Source organism: Rhinopithecus bieti, unplaced genomic scaffold (genome assembly GCF_001698545.2).
Source record: "Rhinopithecus bieti isolate Rb0 unplaced genomic scaffold, ASM169854v2 scaffold_3041, whole genome shotgun sequence".
Taxonomy (NCBI): Eukaryota; Metazoa; Chordata; class Mammalia; order Primates; family Cercopithecidae; genus Rhinopithecus; species Rhinopithecus bieti.
The window spans coordinates 2,453,709-2,475,141 of record NW_016804262.1 but is presented as its reverse complement, the minus strand read 5'-3'; the positions used below and the strand labels follow the sequence as shown (position 1 = coordinate 2,475,141).

The window sequence follows — 21,433 nt, the reverse complement described above, 5'->3', positions numbered from 1 at the left end:
AGAAGCTCTTTAGTTTAATTAGATCCCATTTGTCAATTTTGGCTTTTGTTGTAATTGCTTTTGGTGTTTTAGTAATGAAGTCTTTGCCCATGCCTATTCCCTGAATGATATTGCCTAGGTTTTCTTCTAGGATTTTTATGGTTTTAGGTCTTAAGCTTAAGTCTTTAATCCATCTTGAGTTAATTTTTATATAAGGTGTAAGGAAGGGATCCAGTTTCGGTTTTCTGCATATGGCTAACCAGTTTTCCCAGCACCATTTATTAAATAGGGAATCCTTTCTCCGTTGCTTGTTTTTGTCAGCTTTGTCTAAGATCAGATGGTTGTAGATGTGTGGCATTATTTCTGAGGCCTCTGTTCTGTTCCATTGGCCTATATATCTGTTTTTGTACCAGTACCATGCTGTTTTGGTTATTGTAGCCTTGTAGTATATAGTTTGAAGTCAGGTAATGTGATGCCTACAGCTTTGTTCTTTTTGCTTAGGATTGTCTTGGCTATATGAGCTTTGTTTTTTTCCATATGAAATTTAAATTAGTTTTTTTCTAATTCTGTGAAGAAAGTCAATGGTAGCTTGTTGGGGATAGCACTGAATCTGCACATTACTTTGGGCAGTATGGCCATTTTCACAATATTGATTCTTCTTATCCATGAGCATGGAATGTTTTTCCATTTGTTTGTTTCCTCTCTTATTTCCTTGAGCAGTGGTTTGTCGTTCTCCTTAAAGAGGTCCTTCACATCCCTTGTGAATTGTATTCCTAGGTATTTCCATTTTCTTTTCTTTTATTTTCTTTGTAGCAATTGTGAAAGGGAGTTCACTCATGATTTGGCTCTCTGTTTGTCTGTTATTGGTGTATAGGAATGCTTGTGATTTTTGCACATTGATTTTGTATCCTGAGCCTTTGCTGAAGTTGCTTATCAGCTTAAGGAGGTTTTGGGCTGAGATGATGGGGTTTTCTAACTATAAGCTCATGTCATCTGCAAACGGAGACAATTTGTCTACCTCTCTTCCTATTTGAATATCCTTTATTTCTTTCTCTTGCCTGGTTTCCCTGGCCAGAACTTCCAATACTGTGTTTAATAGGAGTGGTGAGAAGGCATCCTTGTCTTGTGCCGGTTTTCAAAGGGAATGCTTCCAGCTTTTTTCTAATGTGTCTTTGTGTGATTTTGGTATCAGGGTAATGCTAACCTCATAGAATACATTTGGTAATATTGCTTCCTCCTCTATTTTTCAAAATAGTGTGAGTAGGATTGATTTTAGTCCTGCTTTAAATGTTTTATAAAATTCAGGAGAAAAGCCACTGGGTCCTGGACTTTTCTTTGCTGGCAGACTTTTTATTATGGGTTTGATCTCATTCCTTGTTATTGGTCTATTCAGGTTTTGGATTTTTTTATGGTTTAGTCTCAGTAGGTTGTATGTTTCTAGGATTTTTTCACTTTTTCTAGGTTTTGCAATTATTGGCATACAGTTGCTCATAGTAGTCTCTAATGATCCTTTGAATATCTGGGGTATCAGTTGTAATGTCTCCTCCATCTGTGATTTTGTTTATTTAGTCTTCTCTCTCTTATTCTAGACACACTCTAGGTCAGAAGGGAACTCTGACTCAGAGTGTTAGTCTGACTAAAAGTCTGTCAATTTTGTTTATCTTTTCAAAGAACAACTTTCTATTTTATTGATCTTTTGTATTTTTTCCATTTCAATTTCATTTATTTCTGCTTGAATATTTATTATTTATTTTCTTCTACTAATTTTTTGTTTGGTTTGCTCTTGCTCTTCTAGTGTTTACAGATGCATGGTTAGGTTTTTTATTTGAAGTTTTTCTACTTTTTTGTTGTAGGTGCTGATTGCTATAAACTTTCCTCTTAGTACTGCTTTCACTGTATCCCATATGTTTTGGTAAGTTGTGTTTCCATTTCCTTTTCTCTCTAGAAAATTTTAAATTATCTTCTTAATTTCTTCATTGGCTCACTGGTCATTCAGGAGCATATTATTTAACTTCCAGGTGTCCGTGTAGTTTCCAAAGTTCCTCTTGCCGTTGATTTCCAGTTTTATACCATTCCTGGTCAGAAAAAATACTTGATATGATTTCAATATTTTCTGAACTTTTAAAACTTGTTTTGTGGCCTAACATATGGTTTATCCTTGAGAATGATCCAAGTACTGAGGACAAGAATGTGATTCTACAGCTGTTGGCTAAAATGTCCTGTAAATACCTATTAGGTCCATTTGGTCTACAGTGCAGATTAAATCCAATGTTTCTTTGTTGATTTTCTGTCTGGATTATCTGTCCAAAGCTGAAAGTGAGGTGTTGAAGTCTCCAGCTATTATTGTATTGGGATGTATCTTCCTCTTTACTTCTAGTAATAATTGTTTCATATATCTGGGTGCTCCAGTGTTGGGTACATATACACTTACGATTGTAATATCCTCTTGTTGAATTGACTCCTTTATCATTACATGGTAACTTTGTCTCTTTTTATATATTTTGTCTTGGAATCTATTTTGTCGAATATAAATATAGCCACTACTCATGCTCTTTTTTTGGTTTTGATTTGCATGGAATATCTTTCCATTTCTCTACTTTCAGTATATGAGTGTCTTTAAGGGTGTTTCTACTGTGGCTGAGCTGGCAGCCAAACCACGGGACACAGTTCTTCTGTATTAGTCTGTTCTCATGCTGCCATAAAGAACTGCCCAAGACAGGGTAATTTTTTAAAGAAAAGAGGTTTAATTGACTCACAGTTCTGCATGGCTGGCAAGGCCTCAGGAAACTTAAAATCATGGTGGAAAACACCTCTTCACATGGCGGTAGGAGAGAAGTGAATGAATGCCAAGGGAAGGGGGAAGCCCCTTATAAAACCATCAGATCTCATGAGAACTCACTCACTATTATGAGAACAGTATGGGGGAAAACTGCCCTTATGATTCAATTACCTCCCACTGGGTCCTTCATGCGACACATGGGGATTATGGCATTACAATTCAAGATGAGATTTGGGTGGCGACACAAAGCCAAACCATATCATCACCTTCCTACTATTACCTCTCCTTTGCTCACGCAGAAGTAGTCACTCCTCATGGCCACCACTGCTCCAGGCCCACAGTGAGTACCACCTGGCTACTGCCAATGTTCGCTCCAAGCGTAGGGGCTCTTCATCCAGCTTGTGGTGAATGCTGCCAGGCCTGAGTCTCTCCCTTTAGGGCAGTGTGCTCTCCTGTGGCCCAGGGTGGGCCCAGAAATGCTATCCAGGAGCCAAGGCCTGGAATCAGGAACCTTAGGAGTTCACTTTGCACTCTGCCCAACTGTGGCCATGCTGGTACCCAACCTGCAAGACACAGTCCCCTTTATGCTTTCCTCTTCTTTCCTTAAGCAGAAGGAGTCTGTCCCCATGGCCACCACAGCTGGGAATGTGCTGTGTCATTCCTGAAGCCAGCATGGCCCTGGATTTCACCCAAGTCCTGTGGTGATTACTGGCTGGGTACCACTGACGTTTATTCAAGGACCAAGGGCTTGTTAGTCAGCAGGTGATAAATCCTTCCAGGACTGGGTTCTTCCTTTCAAGGAAATTGGTTCCCTTCTGACCCAGAGTGTATCTAGAAATGTCTAGGAGCTAGGTCCTGAAGGAAGGAATCTCTTGAAGCTATGATCTGCACTGCTTAGGGTTAAAGGATGGGTGATGCAAGTACTCTCTTGACAGCCCCAGCTGGTGTCTCACTAGGTAGCACCACCCTAAGTCTACTGGCTGCAAGCCCAGCACAGCACCAGGACTTGCCCTGGAATCATAGTTCTTATGCCTTAGACTGTCTTTCAAGTTTATTTAGGACCCCATAGCACTTTAGCCCATGGTGGTGGGGCTAGCTGAAACTCAGATTCTGACCACTGGGTCGGACACTTCCTGTCTGGCTAGACTAGCCCTAGCCAGACGGGAAGTGTCTCTTGGTGGGCGCTAACTGAATCCTGCCTTATGTTGCTTTCTGTTGTAACAGAGCAGCACTGAGTTCCAATGCAAAGTTCCACAGTCATTGTGCTCTCTCTTTCCCAAGCACACAGATTCTCTCTTGAGGTGACACAGTCACTGCCAAGGGATGGGGGAGAAGTGGTATCCGCAATTGAAGTCTTTCGTATCCTTTCCAGTGCCTCTTTCCCTGATATGATGTTAAAACTAGGTACTTTGATAGAACACCTGTTTTTTGTTTTTTATAAAGTGCTTTCTTGTGTAGATAGTTGTTCAATTTGGTGTTTCTGTAGCGGGAATGATTGCTGGAGAGTTCTATTTCACCGTCTTGCTATAGCAATTAATACTGTAGAAATATTTGTTGAGAATCTAACTATCAATACAAATGATGTTTAATGTAAGAATACTGCATATAAATCTGATTTTGTTGATGCGTGTTATCTACACAGTGATAAATCCTTCAAAGTTAAAAGTAAAGAACACCAATAATGCAACTTGCCTTTGCTCTTTCCACTTGAGTATTATTCTACTTGAATATCATTCTGGTAGGATAGAAAGTCTGTTTAGTTGCTTCCATCTCATTCTCCTCTTTCCACAATTCAGTTCTTCTATCAAATGTGCGAATTTACTTAATAATAGAGTTGTCCCTTGAACAAGGTGGGTGTTGCAGGAGCCAACCCTTCCCTCCACGGTAGGAAATCCATGAATAACTTTTTTCTTCCAGGGCATGGGGTCTTGCTATGTTGCCCAGGCTAGACTCAAACTCCAGGGCTCAAGCAGTCCTCCTGTCTCAGCCTTCCAAGAAGCTGGGACTATAGGTATATACCACCAGGTACACACAAAAATAACACATATATTTTGTATGTTATGTGTATTCTATATTCTTACAATAAAGTAAGATAGAGAAAAAATGTTATTAAGAAAATCATAGGCTGGGCATGGTGGCCCATGCCTGTAATCCTAGCAGTTTGGGAGCCTAAGGTGGGAAGATCACTTGAGCTCAGGAGTTTGAGACCAGCCTAGGCAAAATGGTGAAGCCTCATCTCTACTAAAAATAAAAAAAATTATCCGGGCATGGTGGCAAATGCCTGTGGTTCCAGATACTTGGGAGGATGAGGTGGAAGGATCACTATAGCCCAGAAAGTTGAGGGTACAGTGAGCTATGATCATGCCACTGTACTCCAACCTGGGTGACAGAGTGAGACCCTGCCTCAAAACAAACAAAAACGCAAAAACAAAACAAAAACAAATAAAGAAAATCATAAGGAAGAGAAAATATACTTACCATTAATTAAGTGGAAGTGGATCATCATAAAGGTCTTCTTGTGCATCATCTTTCTGGAGAGTAGGCTGAGGAGAAGGAGGGAGCAGAGGAGCTGACTTGCTGCCTCAGGGTGGCAGAAGTGGAAGAAAATCTGCATGTAAGTGGACCCACACAGTTCAATCCCATGTTGTTCAAGGGTCAACTGTAGTTATAATTATTGCTAATGCAGCTTTATGACTGTAAGGAGTAAATCAAAGCAGTTAATGTCTCACCACAAGAGATTTGTTTATATACAGCTTTTATAAAAGGAAATTCAATATTTTCTGAAATAAGGGTCTAAGGTCTGAAGTCAGATTGTCAATTCAAATTTTGACTTCACTGCTTACTTGGGCAAATTAACTTTTTAACATATTTCATAGAGTAGTTTTAAAGATTAAATGAGATAATGTGGCTTAATAGTAGGCATTCAGTTTTTTTAAAAGTTGAAGTAGATTTCTATTTCATGGGTAGCACAGGAATGATATTTTCTCACAACATAAGCCATATTCTTATAATAACAAAGACTCTCTTTCAATAAGTAATAATATATACTACAAGTCTCATTAAATACAGAAAAATGAAGGATTCATAAAAGCTTTCCTTAAAAAAAAATAAATTACCTTTTCAGTAGAGTTAAGAAAATGGGAAATGACTGGTATTCAATTCTGTGGTCTTTTCTCTTTCAGCAAATAAGAACGGCTATACTTTGTCCACCACCACAAGCTGACCCAATGCTACAAGTATTTGGCTCTTTGATGCTGCAGACTCTTTTGTTTTTTTTTTCTTTTTTTTGAGATGGAGTTTCACTCTTGTCACCCAGGCTGGAGTGCAATGATGCGATCTCAGTTCACTGCAACCTCTGCTTCCCAGGTTCAAGTGATTCTACTGTCTTAGCCTCCCAAGTAATTGGGATTATAGGCGCCTGCCACCACACCCAGGTAATTTTTTGTGTATTTAGTAGAGATGGGGTTTCACCATGTTGGCCAGGCTGGTCTTGAACTCCTGACCTCAGGTGATCCACCCAACTCGGCCTCCCAAAGTGCTGGGATTATAGGCATGAGCCGCTGCGCCCAGCTGACACTGCAGACTCTTGATCTCACTGAGGTTATTCTCAACTTGGACCAATTAATGATTGATCTACTTGGTGCAAAACTTTGGTGAGAGGAACTTGGAGCAAATTAGGAGTCAAGTTGTTATCTTTTCTTATTAGTTGACTTAATATCATCTACCCTAATTAATGGCTCTAAATTTGGATGGCATGAAAATATGCCATTTAAAACTGTAAATTACCATAGTAATTTTATTCCTTTTTCAGATGAATTGGTCAGAACAAACCTTTTAGTCATTAAAGACTTTCTAGAAACTTCAGTTTAATCTCACTTTTAAAATGTGTGTTCTCAGCACATGGTATGTTAATCCTCCCTTAGTCCGTAGCACAGGGTGTACGAGTCCTTCCCCAGACTATATAGTCCACGGTGTACTAGTCCTCAGCTAGTGTCTTGGATTATCTTTATTTTAAATAATACAATGTTAAATTGTACTGTATAATGCATTAGTTAATGAATATCCAGGTATTCCAAACAAAAATAAACATTTCTTTGTATTAGTGTTAGAGTTTTTATTTCTCTTTTAATTTATAGAAGCTAATATAATGTAAAACAACATAGGTATGAAGCTAATGTTCTTAACAAATGCTCTTGATAAATACTGTGTTTTTTAAATATCATTGAATGATGCTTAGTATTGCATATACAAATACTGTTAAACACCTAGAACACATCATCTTGGGCCTAAAAAGAGTTTTCATGTTTGTAAGTACATATTTTTTTGGAAACAGTTCAATATAATTGTAGACTATATGTAAAAACAGGAGAAATAGAAGCTATAGGGAAACTGTTGGATAAGAGACAGGTTTAGGAGTTAAGCCAGAAGTACAGGTGATAGTAGAAGCCATTGATAAGGAACAGGGTTACAGCATATTTCAGTGATGTTAGCAGGCAGAGGGTACAATTTGCATGGTTGTTTGTGATAAGAAAAATCTATGTAATGGGCAACATTTTGAGATTCAGTTCTGAAGGTTATCAATAACTAATTAATGATTTTGATGATAATATTTAGTTACCATTAAGCATATGACAAAGATTTTAAAGCAGTCATTACAAAAATGTTTTAATGAGCAATTATGAATGTGTGAAACAAATAAAAAAAGGAAAGCCTCATTAAAAAAATAGAAAATATAAGAAAAAACCCAATGAAAATTTTAGAATTGAAAAATAAAGTAACCAAAATAAATATCTCCGAAGATGGACTTAACAGCAGAATGGAGGTGACAGAAAAAAGTCCCAATGAACTGGAAGATAGAACAATAGAAACAATCCAACCTGAACAGAGTGAAGTAGACTGAGAAAATGAACAGAGGCTTAGAGACTTGTAGGACTATAACTAAAGATTAAATACTCCCGTCAGTGGAGTCCTAGAAAGCAGGGTGAAAGGTCAGGGATGAAAAAGTGCTTGAAGAAATAATGGTTGAAAACTCCACAGATTTGGCCGGAGAAATAAATTGATAGATTAAAGAAGCAGAACAGACCCCAATTGGATAACCACCCATCCAAAACGAATGCACATCAGGACACTCGCACATCTGAAAGACAAAGAAAAATTCATGAAGGGAGCAAAGAAAATGACACCTTATCTATCTCTCTGTCTATATAAAACAAAATTTTTTTGAGATGGAGTTTTGCTTTTGTTGCCCAGGCTGGAGTGCAATGGTGTGATCTCAGCTCACTGCAACCTCTGCCTCCTGGGTTCAAGTGATTCCCCTGCCTCAGCCTCCTGAGTAGCTGGGATTACAGGCATGTGTCATCACGCCTAGCTAATTTTGTATTTTCAGTAGAGACGGGGTTTCACCATGTTGGCCAGGCTAGTCTCGAACTCCTGACCTCAGGTGATCCACCCTCCTCAGCCTCCCAAAGTGCTGGGATTACAGGCATGAGCACTGCGCCTGGCCCTGTCTGTATAAAACAATTTGAATGACAGTGGATTTCTCATCAGAAGACATGGAGGCCAAAGGGACGTGGCATCATATTTTTCAAATGTTTATCCTACAACCAGCCGAAATATTCTTTAGGAATTAAGGGGAAATCAATCAAGACATTCTTGCCTTTTCTTTTTTTGGTTAGGATTTCTGTTGCCCAGGCTGGAGTGCAGTGGCATGATCTCAGTTCACTGCAACCTCTGCCTCCCAGGTTCAAGCAATCCTCCTGCCTCAGCCTCCTAGTATCTGGGACAACAGGTATGTGCCACCACATCCAGCTAATTTTTTGTATTTTGTTGTTGTTGTTGAGACAGGGTTTCACCATGTTACCCAGTCCAGTCTCAAATGCTTGGACTCAAGTGATCAGCCCACCTCAGCCTCCCAAAGTGGTGGGATTACAGTTATGAGCTACTGTGCCTGTCCTCAAGACATTATTATATGAAGGAAAATGAAGAAAAGCTGTGGCTGGCACACCTATTCTAAAATAATAGCTTAAAAGAAGTTCTCTAAACAGAGACAAAATGATAAGGAAAAAAATCTTGGAACAAGAATAACTTGGCAAACAAAATATGACTAAATAAAATAAGCTTTCCATGTCATCTTGAGTTACTGCATTAAGTTTGAGGTTTAAACCATAATGATAACAGTCTGATGTGTTTTTAACTGTATGTAGAGGAAATATCTAAAACAATTATATTGCAAATGGGGAAGGATAAAGAGGCATAAAATTTCCATATTTTATTTGAAGTAGTTAAAATAACAGTAGTAGAGTGTGACCAGTTATGTATATATAGTGTAGAACCTAGCACAACACCAAATCTACTCAATCCCTTCCAGAAAACAGAAGAGGAGGAAACAATTTCCATTTTGTTTTATGAAGTTAGCCTGATACCCAAAACAGGCAAAGAAAGAATACAGCCAATATCACTCTTGAATATAGATGCAGAAGTCCTTAACAGAATATTAGAAAAAAGAATTCAGCTCTTCCTTCCTGTAGGAGACAGCTTTTAAAAATACTCAGCTATTTGTAAAAAGGATGATGTACCATGACCAAGTGGATTATGTCAGAGATGCAAGGTTGTCTCAACTATTGAAAATCAATCAGTATAATCAATCATATTAACAGGGAAAATAAGAAAAATCACATAATCATGTAAATTAATACTGAAAAACATTTGACAAGCTTCAACACCAATTCATCACTCTCAGAAAAATTAGAGAGGAAACTATCTCAACTTGATAAAGAGCATTTACAAGAAACCTCTATAGCTGGGGATGGTGGCTCATGCCTGTAATCCCAGCACTTTGGGAGGTAGAGACAGGCGGATCACCTAAGGTCAGGAGTTTGAGACTAGCCTGGCCAAAATGGTGAAACCACGTCTCTACTAAAAATACAAAAATTAGCCAGGCAAGGTGGCATGCACATGTAGTCCCAGCTACTTGGGAGGCTGAGGCAGGAGAATCTCTTGAACCCCGAAGTTGGAGGCTGCAGTGAGCCAAGATCATACCACTGCACACCAACCTGGGTAATAGAGCAGGACTCTGTCTCAAAAAATAAAATAAAATAGCCGGGCACGGTGGCTCACGCCTGTAATCCCAGCAATTTGGGAGGCCAAGGCGGGTGGATCACGACGTCAGGAGTTTGAGACCAGCCTGGCCAACAATGGTGAAACCCCGTCTCTACTAAAAATACAAAAAATTAGCCAGGCGTGGTGGTGGGCGCCTGTAACACCAGCTACTTGGGAGGCTGAGGCAGGAGAATCGCTTGAATCCAGGAAATGGAGGTTGCAGTGAGCCGAGACTGTGCCACTGCACTCCAGCATGGGCAACAGAGTAAGACTCTGTCTCAAAAAATAAACAAATAAAAATACAAAATAAAATAAAATAAACCTTATAGATAATATTACATTTAATGGTGAAAGACTAAATGATTTCTCCTAAGATCAGGAATAAAGCAAGGATGTGTGTTCTAACTGCTCTTCTTCAACATATTGCTGCAACTCCTAGCCAGTGTAATAAATCAAAACCAGGAAATAAAAGGCAAAAGATCAGATAGGAAGAAATAAAAGAGTTCCTTTTGCAGACTGCGTGGCTGTTTACATAAAAAATTCCAAAGAATTTACAAAAAAACTGAATGCAATTGTACTTCCACATGCTAGCAACAAACACGATCACTAAGATTAGAAATACAATACGATTTACATTCACTCAAAAAAAAAAAAAAAAAGTGAAGAGGCTGAGCGCAGTGGCTCAGGCCTGCAATCTTAGCACTTTTGGAGGCCAAGGCAGGCAGATTACCTGAGATCAGGAGTTCGAGACCAGCCTGGGCAACATGATGAACTCCCATTTCTACTAAAAATACAAAAATTAACCAGGAATGGTGGTGGGTGCCTGTAATCCCAGCTACTTGGATGGCTGAGGCAGGAGAATCGCTTGAACCTGGGAAGCAGAGGTTGCAGTGAGCCAAGATTTTGCCATTGTACTCCAGCCAGAGTAAGACTCCATCTCAAAAAAAATTGTTTAAGTGAAGAAATATTTAGGTGTAAATTTAATATAACATGTACAGAACTTATATGCCAAAAGCTATAGCATGCTAATGAAGAAATAAAAAGAGATCTAAATAAATGTAGAAAATTGTTAATGTGTTGAAAAATTAAGCATAGTAAAGATATCAGTTGACCCCAAATTGATACATAGGTTTAATCAAATTCCTATGAAAACATCAGCAAGACTTTTTAAAGATATAGACAAGATTATTCTAAAATGCATACAGAAAGTCAAGAAACAAAAATAGCTACAACAGTTTTGAAAAAGAAGAATAAAGTAATCCGATTTCAAGACTGGTTATATAGCTACAGTAATCAAGACTATGTAGTATTGGCAGAGAGATAGACACTTAGATCAATGGAACAGAACAAAAAAATCCAGAAGTAGACCCACATAAATATGCTCAAGTGATCTTTGACAAAGGTGCAAAAGCAATTCAACGAAGGAAAGATAGTCTTTTTAACAAATGATGCTGGAGCAATTGGACATCTGTATTTCCATAGGCAAAAAAAGAAAAAAGAAAAGAAAGAAATTCTATGTAATCTCATACCTTCAACAAAATTAACTCAAAATGGAGCATAGACTTAAATGGAAAACTAAAAAACTTTTAGGAGAAAATCAAAGAAAATCATTGGGCTCCAGGGCTAGTCAAAATGTCCTTAGACTTGACACCAAACTTGTGATCCACAAAAGCAAAAATTTATAAATTGGACCTCATCAAAATTAAAAACTTTGCTATTTGAAAGACCTTGTTAAGAAGATGAAAAATGGAAGAATATATTTGCGAACCATATATTTGACAAAAAATTAGGATCTAGAATATATTTAAACATTTCTCAAAGTTCAACAGTCAGAAAAAAAATCAACCCAATTAGGAAATGGACAAAATGTATCAAGAGACACTTTACTGAAGAGGATATACAGATGACAAATAAGCACATAATAAAATGTTCAACATCATAGCTACCAGGGAAGTGCAAGTTAAAACCACAATGAGATATCACTACATACCCACCAGAATGGCTAAGAGATAATGACACACCAGATGTTGGCAAGGAAATAGAGAAATAGAATCATTTATATGTTATTGGTGAAAATGTAAAATGGTACAGCTACTCTGGAAAAGATTTTGGCAGTTTTGTAAAAAGCTAAATATACAACTACTGTGTGACCCAGCAACTATACATCTGGGCATTTTCCCCAGAGAAATGACTATGTATATTAATACAAAAACTTTTACATGAATGTTTATAGACACTTTATTTGTTATAGGCAGAACTGGAAACAACGCAGATGTTGTTCTTCAATGGGTGAATGACTGTCTAAAGTGTGATGCATCCATGCCATGAAATACCACTCAGTAATAAAGAGGAACAAACTAATGATACGTGCATCAAGCCGGATGAATCTACAAAGAATTATGCTGAGTAAAAAAGTCAATACTCAAAATGTTACATACTGTAATTTTCCACTACTGTAACATTCTTAACATGACAAAATTATAGAAATGGAGAACAGAATAGTGATTGTCAGGAATTAAGGAAATGGTGGCAGGATAGGGAAGTTGGTGGGGTTATAAAAGGGCCACATGATAATAATAATGTCCTTTAACTTGATGTATCACTGTTCAATATCCTGGTTATGACATTATACTTTAGTTTTGCAAGATGTCCATTAGGAGAAAGTGGGTAAAGCGCACATGAGATTTCTCTGCATTAGTTTTTACAACTGCTGGTGAATCTATAAATATCTCAAAAAATTTTTAAAGTTTTTAAAAGGCTTAATGAAAAAACCCAATTTCTTGACTTCATGGAGCTTATAATCTAGTTGGGAGGGGAGATATGGATTATTTTTTAAAGTACAGAAGTATGTAACTCAAACAGTAACTTCATCTAGTTATGAAGGAAGGCTTTCCTGACTTTTGAGTAACATTTACCATCAGTTATAAAAGATAGGAGTTGACTAAGTGAGGGAGAGTGGGTTGTTGCAGGTCTTCCAGAACTGAGGGAAGAGAATATGTTAAGACCCAGGGTTGGGAAGGAGCATGACACATTGGAGTGATGGAAAGAGGGCTGAATGGCTGAAGCAGTGAACCAGAAGAAATAAGGTGGTGTCAGATGAGGCTGGACTGTTAGGCTAGATCAAGCAGGGGATTGTAGGAAGCTCTAGGATTTTGGCCTTTTAAACAGTGAAAGAAACTGAGAAGTTATGAGATAAGATCTCGCTCTGTCACCCAGGCTGGAGTGCAGTGGCATGATCAGGGCTCACTGCAGCCTCAACTTCCCGGGCTCAAGCAATCCTCCTGCCTTAGCTATCCAAGCAGCTGGGACTACCTGTAGCAATCCCATCTCAGCCTCCCAAAGTGTTAGGATTAGAGGTATGACTCACTGCACCCAGCAAAATGGAAAAGTTTTAAGCAGGAGAGAAACTTGTGCAGAATATTACTTTAAAAAGATCAGTCTGACTGCACTATGGAGAGTGGATTAGGGAGGGAAAGCAAGTTCATTAAGGAAACTAGAGTCCAGGTCTCAAGTGATGAAACTGGGATTTTGCTAAAGCAGTAAAAATTGAAAAAAAAAAAAATGGATGCATTAAAATGGTATTTAGGAGGTAGAATTCACAGGACTTGGCATTGGATTGGTGTTGGAAAGAGGTTTTCAAGACCATCCATGGTCTTGATGGTGGTAGTGCCATTCCCTGAGATAAACATTCAAGTTTTACACAAAAGACCATGAGTTTGGCTTTTTAAATTTGATTTTGAAGTACCTTTGAGATATCCAAGCCAAATAGATATGTCAAATAGGTAATTGGGTACATAAATTTGTACCACACAGAATGATATGGGCTGGCGGTATGAATTGAGAGACATTATAGGCAATGTGCATGGATGACAACGTATAAGGAAAGAGTGTAGGGCAAGACCAGATCATAAGATAAAGCCTTGGGGGACAATTTTTTTTATTATTATTACTATTTTTATAGAGACAGGGTCTTGCTATGTTGCCCAGGCTGGTCTCAAGCTCCTGGGTTCAAGTGATCTTCCTGTCTTAGCCTCCCAAAGTGTTAGAATTACAGGTGTGAGTCACTGCACCTGGCTATGAGAAAAATTTTTAGTGGCTAGGTAGAGGAGGATGAGTCAAGAAAAGACACGGTCATATGATTAGAGGGGTAGGCAGGAACCCAAGAGTACATTGCCAGAGAAACTGAAGGCTTCAAAGAGAGTGTTCAAGAACTCATGCTGAGAAGTTACAAAAGGTTAGAATGGAAAATGTATTGAATTTAGCCTCATGGTGGTTGTATTAGTCTGTTCTTGCTTTGCTATAAACAAATACCGAAGACTGGGTAATTTATAAGAAAAGAGGTTTAATTGGCTCATAGTTCTGCAGGCTGTATAGGAAGTATAGTGGTATTTGCTTCTGGGAAGGCCCCAGGAAGCTTTTTACTCATGGTGGAAGGCAGAACAGGAATAGGTGCTTCACATGGTGAAAGCAGGAACCAGAGAGTGAGGCATGACATGCCACACGCTTTTAAACAACCATATCTCATGAGAACTCACTATCTCAAAGACAGTACCAGGAGGGATGATGCTAAACCATTCATGAGAAATCCATCCCCATGATCCAATCACCTCCCACCAGACCCCACCTCCGATACTGTGGATTACATTTCAGTATAAGATTTGGGTGGGCACACAGATCCAAAACATATCAGACGTCTTTGGTGACTTTGGAAAGACTTGTTTGGCAGATTAATGGGGGAAGAAGCCAAATTAGTTTATTAAAGGCTATGTCATATGCTGATGACAGATAAGGCCATTAGGCTAAAATTCAGTTGTTGAATATATTATATATATGTCACTGGCTAAATAAGTCAATGTATTACATGAGGTAGGTAAAATTATTCACTCTATTCAGATTTTTAAAACTGAGTCTTAGCGATGTTAATGTCACATAACTATTAAGTATTTAAAGTCAAGATTTGCACCTGTACTCAACAACATGCTGATTCTCTAAACAAAGGCATTATCAAGCAAGGAAAGATTCATGTTTTCCTTTGTTTTTTGTGGAGACAGGGTCTCACTCAATCACTCAGGATGGAGTGCAGTGCTGTGATCTTAGCTCACTGCAGCCTCAAACTTCCTGGGCTCAAGCTATCCTCCTACTTTAGCCTCCCAAGTAGCTGGGACTATAGGCAGGCATCACCATGCCTGGCAAAATTTTTAATTTTTGTTTCTTGGGTCCCCCTAAATTGCCTAGGCTGGTCTCAAACTCCTGGCCTGAAATTATCCTCTTGCCTCAGCCTTCTGAGTGGCTAAGATTACAGGCTGGGGCCACCATGCCCAGCGTTTTCTTTTTTTTTTTCCTCTCATTTTTCACATAAGCTGAGACAGAATGAATGACTTTTGAACACTCTAGAATTTAGGCTCATGGCTTTTCTGGTTTAATGTATACCCCTAGCCATCATCCCTCTTCTCTTTCTGCCCTCCCTACCCTAGCAAATTATTTCAAGGCAAATCCCAGACATAGCTCTTCCTAAAATCCATAGCATTTTTTATTCAAAGTTGTCAATTTTGCCTGCTATAAACTTCTACTTTTAAACATCTGATCAAACTACCTGATAGTTCAAATAGAAGAGCAGGAAATAAAATTACACCTGAAGTTCTGTAAGTTTTAGTTTTTCACTTCCTACAGGTGAAAGGAATCATTTAATTGATTTAACGACAACAGTTGAATGAAGTAAACTGATGTTTCTTTTGAAGTTTAGCTACTTCCTGTCTGTCAGTTGTTTATTATAATAAAATGATCATAAAACATTCATATATTTTCACATGCAACATTTTATTTTTAAATTTATAAAGACGTGGCTTTGGTCATGATTGTTTATAGAGGTCAGATAACGCAAATATAAGAGCAAATTTGTACTTTTTTTTTTTTTTTTTTTTGAGACAGAGTTTTGCTCTTGTTGCCCAGGCTGGAGTACAATTGCATGATCTTGGCTCACTGCAACCTCTACCTGCTGGGTTCAAGCGATTCTCTTGCCTCAGCCTCCTGAGTAGCTGGGATTACAGGCGCCCGCCACCGCACCCAGCTAATTTTTGTACTTTTTCAGTAGAGACGGGCTTTCATGTTGTCTGGGCTGGTCTCAAACTCCTGACCTCAGGTGATCCACCCACTTTGGCCTCCCAAATTTCTGGGATTACAGGCATGAGCCACTGTGCCCGGCCAAATTTGTATTTTTTTAGGGATGATGTCTGATTTTTTTAAAGGTGATTTTTTAAAAGATGAGTTCTCACTGTGTGGCCCAGATTGAGTTTAAACTCCTGAGCTCAAGCAATCCTCCTGCTTCAGCCTCCCAAAGTGCTGGGATCACAGGCATAAGTCACCATGCCCAGCCAGATCTCTATGTCGTAAACATCACAAAGGGCCTTTGGAGATCACTTGTCCTTGGTACCCATGAAGTCATGGTTCCTCTGTGTGCTTTATATGACATCACTAAGTGAATGGTAGCCCATACTACACCAGGTGCTAAAGGCTGAGATGGTAACAGCATGAGTGATGAGATGTTCTCTCCCCTTGCTCTTTCTGAAGATGACAAACTCCATCTTTTTTCTGAAGTCTTACTAAAGGTGGAAATCTTTTTTCTTCCCTTAATTTAAAAAAAAATATTTGTTTTTGTTTTATAGAATAGACTGAGAGTGGGCTTTTAAGAGTAAGAAGTTGATTTTATATTTATATACAAACACTGCATAGTTAGACATTTATAAGTAGGTTGATGAATATTCAGTATACAATAGATACACAAGCAGTTTGGGTGTGAATATATTAAACTTAGTGAAAAAAATTTTAAATGTGAGATTTTACATATTTCTGACTTTTTCAAAATTTGAGTTTAGAAGAAAGTTGAAATACAGCCCAGAGCAAATTTTCAGGTTGAGCTCTCTGTAGCCCTAGGTACTCCAAACCAAGTGTTTCAAGAGTCACCTGGAGTTGTGATAGTTGGCAGTTTAGGGGGCAAGAACCCTTGTACTCTATCTGCTCCTCCCCTCCCAACTGGGCAGTTGTATTTATTAAGCATCTGCACCATCCTTTGTTGAAGAAAGGGCTCCCCACCTAAGTTTGATAATCAATGGTCTACAAAAATAGCACTTTGATGAAATCTGATGTCCTGGGAGGGAGGAATTCAGAACAGAAATAGGAAACAGGTTCCATTTGACAGTTTATTTAATACGTTCAGAATGGAAGGTAGAGAAACAAGTATTGTAATCAAGATAATATTCATGTACAGAGGAATATTGTGAACATGCAATATTTCTAAAATTGCAGTTTAACAAGAAATAAAAAAATGTACAAATGTTTCTCATTCAAAGTAATCCACATTTTGAAGATCTCATTTTACACAAAAAAGAGTAATTAGAACTATAAACAGGTCTTTATTTTATAGTAAGCACTAACATAATTAATGTGCAGTTATGATTTTTAAAATTGGCAAACATGCAAAATTGCATTAAATAAGTTATGTCAGATAATTATCCTTTGTTTAATGTTTATTTACAGCTTGTAATTAATGTTTAATCATTTTGTTATCGGTGGTGGGAATCCAAGTTACACAGCATCAGAATATGTTATCAGCAGCGAATTCATACGGGTCTGCAACAACAATTCTTGTGTCCTCAGGAAAGAATCCCACTAAGGGGTGTAAGGCAGAAGAAGAGACCAAGGCAGGTTTTAGAGCGGGAGTGAAGGTTTATTGAAAAACTTTAGAGGAGGAATGAAAAGAAAGTAAAGTACACTTGAAAGAGGGCCAAGTGGGCATCTTAGAGGACAAGTGCCCCATTTGACCTTGGACGTAAGGTTTTACATGTTGGCCTACTTACAGCATCTTGCGTCCCTTTCCCTTGATTCTTTCGTTGGAGACGGAGGCCTGTTAGCACTTTGGAGGTGAGCATGCGCAGGGTGTTTACTGGAGTTGTACGCATGCTCACCAGAGATGTTCTTCCCTTACCAGCTGAATGTCCTTAGGAGGTCACGTACCAGTTAAACTCCTCGATTTTGCCTCTTAATATGCATGCCTGAGCCCACTCTCCCAACTCCTTAGATCTTATCCGGAAGCTGCTGATCACCAGCTTTAGGTGTTTCTATCTATTGGGAAACTGCCTTTTCCTGGCACTGGCTGCAACCAGTTATTTCAGAGAGACAGTTTAACAACCGCTTGACATTCCCGGTTGGGGTAGGGGGCACCCTCTCTTGCTCTGTTTATGCCTAAATAGCTACATACTGTAACCATTCATTTATCAAGATACATTTAATTGAAAAGTAATGGAAATACAAAATAGGAAAAGTTATGGTCCCTGGCCTCAAGAAAATCCATCTAGTGGGGCTGAAAAGAAAACTTGCAAGTATCTTACAGCAAAGTGAGGTGAAGAGAGAAGATGATTCAGAGTTGGCATGGCTGGGGCAGGTTTCATGACAGAAAGAGACGAGCTGCTACTTGAAAGAAACACAAGACTGCAAATTGGGGTGGAAAGCTAAGGGATACTAGTCTGAAGGCTGATGTGAGCAAGAAATACAATGTGAGGAGCTGTTCACAAGAGAATGAGGGTTTCTAACAGGGAATAATGAGATAATTGATTGGAGCAAATTTTAGGATGAGGAGGTGAAGGAAATTTTCTTTTTTTGGGGGGGGGGGGGCAGGGAACAGGGTCCTGCTCTGTGGCCTAGGCTGGAGTTCAGTAGCAGGATCATGGCTCACTGCAGCATGGAACTCCTGGGATCAAGTGATCCTCCCGCCTCAGCCTCCTGAGTAGCTGGGACTACAAGGTACATGCCACCACACCCTGGGATTTTATTTTTGAAACCAAAGTTCTCAGTTACCCCAAGGTGAAAGTAGGGTAACAATGTGTATTGCCTTTGGGGGTTCCTACGGAAGTCTCTCAAAGAGATGCTTCTACCCTCTCACCATGAGAGACTTTGATTTTTTCCTCTTTTGCTGTCCAGGTGACAATGTATATAGTATAATAAAGGATGTTACTACATGACATGTGCTGCACACCTGAGCCTTGTGGAGGCTGAAGAAAAGGAGGCTTCTGTAGAAAATAGGAACTCAGTGAGTGTTTTCAGACAGCTAGGTAACGCGTATGAAGAAGAAAACTTTGGGCCAGGCGCAGTGGCTCATGCCTGTAATTCCAACACTTTGGGAGGCCAAAGCTGGAGGATCACTTGAGGTCAGGAGTTTGAGACCAGCCTGGCCAACATGGCAAAACCCTATCTCTATTAAAAATACAAAAATTAGCCAGGCATAGTGGTGTGCGCCTGTAATCCCAGCTACTTGGGAGCCTGAGCAGGAGAATTGCTTGAACACGGGAGGCAGATGTTGCAGTAACCTGAGATCGCTTCACTGCACTCCAGCCTGGATGGCAGAATGAGACTCTGTCTCAAAAAACAACAACAACAAAAAGAAAGTTTTGGTGGTGTGTTAGGTGGGAGAAACTGAAGGCAGGGAGATGTGAAGAGTTGACTGCAATTGTATAGGAATTGAAGAGGCAGAAAGAATATCTGAATGTTTGATGGTAGAGAAGGTGAATGTCAGAAAAAGCGAAGTGGAGCAGACACTGTACTAAGAATAACCACCTTTCAAAGTAGGTATTGTTTCTATTTTACAAACAATAAAATCTAGAAATCAAATATAAATCCAAGTATATAGGTTTTAGTGAGAGAGTTGGGCTCTGAATTGAGGTCCGTCTGACTCTAAATTCCGCTAACACACTATAAATTTAATTTTGAGTTTCTAAGAGATGAACAGAAAAAGGGACAAAAGATGAATTTGCTTTTGAGGTTTGATGTATGGGTAGGTTGTCCAGCAAGCATCTGGAAAAGTGGCATTTGACTTTAGAGATGTTGGGCATAGATTATTAACAATTATTTGAACAGGGTGACAATGATAAGGATTCCAAGGAAGACCACTAAGAGTTGAAAAAGAAAGGAGAGAGCAAAGGCTTGAACAACAATAATATTCCCAGGTTAGAAAAAAATGGGATCAATTATTGAAAAACCAGAAAAGGAGTAAAGTTATGAGAAATAGGAAGTGTAGCATCACCAAAAAAAAAAAAAAAAAAAAAAAAAAAAAAAACGGCCGGGTGCGGTGGCTCAAGCCTGTAATCCCAGCACTTTGGGAGGCTGAGACGGGCGGATCACGAGGTCAGGAGATCGGGACCATCCTGGCTAACCTGGTGAAACCCTGTCTCTACTAAAAAAAATACAAAACCAGCCGGGCGAGGTGGCGGGTGCCTGTAGTCCCAGCTACTCGGGAATGGCGTGAAGCCGGGAGGCGGAGCTTGCAGTGAGCTGAGATCCGGCCGCTGCACTCCAGCCTGGGCGACAGAGCGAGACTCCATCTCAAAAAAAAAAAAAAAAAAAAAAGGAAACACTTCTACTTAGGAAAAGATTGTCAAAGCTGTTGGATACTGCAGATGTCAAGGAGGCAGGTCTAATTTGCCAATTAGAAAAAAAAATAGTTGGGGTCAGTAGTTTTATTTCAGAAGAGCATTACACAGGAGCCAATCTGTAATTAATTAAAATCAAAATAGTAAAGATAAGGAAACAGATAATTTACTAAAATCTATAGACATTTCTTTTGAGATCATGAAAAAATGAAATGAGAGAGAAATTAGCACATGGTAGGTAGGTGGAAGAACGAGGCCTAGGGAGGGTTTCAATACTGGGCTTCTTTATAGCTTGGTAAGGAAAAGAGCCCATTGAAAGGGTAAAATATTGAAATGCAGGTAAAGAATGGAAAATAAATTTATTAATGGAAAAAAGTTTTTAATTAAAAAAATAAAGAAAATAGGGCCGGTTGCGGTGGCTCATGCCTGTAATCCCAGCTCTTTGGGAGGCTGAGGCGAGTGGATCATGAGGTCAGGAGATCGAGACCATCCTGGCCAACATGATGAAACCCCGTCTCTACCAAAATTAAAAAAAAAAAAAAAAAAAGTCGGGTGTGGTGGCAGGCACCTGTAGTCCCAGCTACTCGGGAGGCTGAGGCAGGGGAATCTCTTGAACCCAGGAGGTGGAGGTTGCAGTGAGCTGAGATTGCACCACTGAACTACAGCCTGGTGACAGAGCAAGACTACATCTCAATAAATAAATAAATAAATAAATAAATAAAATAGCAGTAACACCTGTAATCAACCATAAAAATTATATAAAATAAGTTAAAGGCCATTCCTCCAATTTACAAACCCTTTCCTACTTTATCTCTACTGTTAATAGTTTGGTGCAAATCTTTTTCTTTTTCTGAGACAGAGTCTCGCTCTGTCGCCATGCTGGAGTACAGTGGCACGGTCTTGGCTCACTGCAACCTCCACCTCCTGGGTTCAAGTGATTCTCCTGCCTCAGCCTCCCAAGTAGCTGGGATTAGAGGCATGCATCACCATGCCTGGCTAATTTTTGTATTTTTAGTAGAGATGGGGGTTTCACCATGTTGGCCAGGCTGGTCTTGAACTCCTGACCTCGTGATCTGCCCGTCTTGGCCTCCCAAAGTGCTGGGATTACAGGCGTGAGCCACAGAGCCTGGCCGGTGCAAATCTTTTTCAACATCTTCCT

General features: G+C 39.2%; 1 protein-coding gene and 1 long non-coding RNA gene across 2 annotated transcripts in view; one reads left to right on the top strand and one right to left on the bottom strand.

Annotated features, from left to right (window-relative positions):
• The window catches only part of LOC108526641 (uncharacterized), a 28,056-nt gene extending 10,285 nt beyond the window's left edge, over window positions 1–17,771 (bottom strand). Inside the window, exons 1-2 of the long non-coding RNA XR_001884575.1 lie at window positions 17,710–17,771; window positions 5,237–5,452 (exon numbers count right to left, since the gene is read on the bottom strand). This is a non-coding gene — a long non-coding RNA (uncharacterized LOC108526641). The remainder of the gene's footprint in view (window positions 1–5,236; window positions 5,453–17,709) is intronic.
• Window positions 16,350–21,433, top strand: part of NUP35 (nucleoporin 35) — a 97,946-nt gene continuing 92,862 nt past the window's right edge. Inside the window, exon 1 of the mRNA XM_017867482.1 lies at window positions 16,350–16,461. The gene's annotated coding sequence lies outside the window, so the exon portion shown is untranslated. The remainder of the gene's footprint in view (window positions 16,462–21,433) is intronic.